We start from the raw sequence: 1,637 nt of genomic DNA, 5'->3' as shown, positions 1-1,637 counted from the left end.
GGACGCTCCATCGCCGAGCCGCTGGGTGCCCGAACGTCTCCCGAGGTACCCCAAAAAACCACATAATAAATACAGAGCAGGTGTATTTTCTTCCCCGTCGCATTAGGATTGCCAGCCTGCCATCACGCTCCGCCACGACCGAATTTCCTCCGCTCAGGCGGCGGCTTATGGCTTGTTGGCAACACCTTTAATTACTGCATGAGGTGCTGCCACATTTCGGGCCAGCCTTGGATTTCTTTAGTGTGTTTTTGCCGTTTTCTGCTTCTTGAGACAGTTGAAAAAAGAACATGTTCTTTACAGAAATCATATGGATGTATGTTACGCACATTTTACGAAGGTTTATTTATATATAATTTGACATTCGGTTACATTTAATGCATTTTTCTAATTGCCAGAAGATTATGGCATCTAAGAATTCACATGGTGAACAGTTAATAAGCTTTCTCTGTGTTTTAAGTATAGCTGTGAGATGAGATACAGAAAATGATGTTAAAACGCTAGTATAGCACTTGGACAAAACCCCTGTACGTATACCGCAGCGCATTGGCAGGGCTCATCAAAATGGAGATGGTGACAATTTTCTGACAAAGGACGTTAGCAGAGACACGATTTTTAATTTTTTTTTTTTTTAATTATGCACGTGCGCATGTGTGACACGTATCGGAGGTCCAGGGAAGGTTGTCAGGGATTTGACTGAAGCTGAACTGGATTCTCTGTCACACTGATGGTTAAAAATGTTAAGAACCACGGTGAGTTCGAGTCCTCTTGCAAACTGTTTTGCTGAGGATCAGCTGAAGGACAGAGGGGGCTAATAATGTTATTCTCTCTCTCTCTCTCTCCCCTTTCTGAGAAGGAATACAGAGAAATGTCCCGAAGGCCGTCCAGCGAGGAGTGCCACCTGGCTGCACAGCGGTGAGTCTGCCAGGGATGAGCAAGGGGTGTGGAACTTGATGGTTCCTTCTGCGACACTCAGGTCCCAGCACTGCATCCCAGGAAGCTCGATTCGCTAGTAAAACACCGAATCCTTCCATTTACTTGTAAAGCTGTCACTTGTTGCTTAGTTGCCTTTGGAGGCACCGATTAATAGAAAACGTAATTATAGAAATGAAACTGTTTCCCAATGCATATGATACAATAGAGATGATAAATCAGGGGGCGTGCGGAAAAACAAGATGACTTTAATTGTCTAAACAAAGCCATATGCATAACTTTGCTGAACATACACTTGGATAAGAAAAGTCCATTTTAAGCTTTAAGCTACAAAACGCTAGGTAAACACACACGTGCTTTTAAATTTAATCTTGAGTTCAGAATGGTGTTGCTGTGGTTCACCTATCTTTTGTGCAATAGCTTTGTTTTCAGTGGAGGTCCTGAGATCAAACCTGTGAGATTTGATTTCTTTGAACGTTTCGTGGAACGAAACGAAGAGTAAATTCCGAATTTAAAATTATTCTGCTCCCGGCTCAGCATGTCGGGCCTTTCACAAGGAAGTAGCAAATTCCTATAGTCTGGAAACACATTTCAAGAACCAAGTATCCGTCCTCAGGAAGAGGCATGGAAGAACAGGTAGCGTTACTTGATGCACCTGCTTTGGAGGGCAATCGTACACATATTTGGTGTATATCCTCACACATTTT

This window comes from Pygoscelis adeliae, unplaced genomic scaffold, assembly GCF_000699105.1.
Source record: "Pygoscelis adeliae isolate BGI_AS28 unplaced genomic scaffold, ASM69910v1 Scaffold256, whole genome shotgun sequence".
Classification (NCBI taxonomy): domain Eukaryota; kingdom Metazoa; phylum Chordata; class Aves; order Sphenisciformes; family Spheniscidae; genus Pygoscelis; species Pygoscelis adeliae.
The sequence above is the reverse complement of the archived record's forward strand: the minus strand, read 5'-3'. Positions refer to the sequence as shown.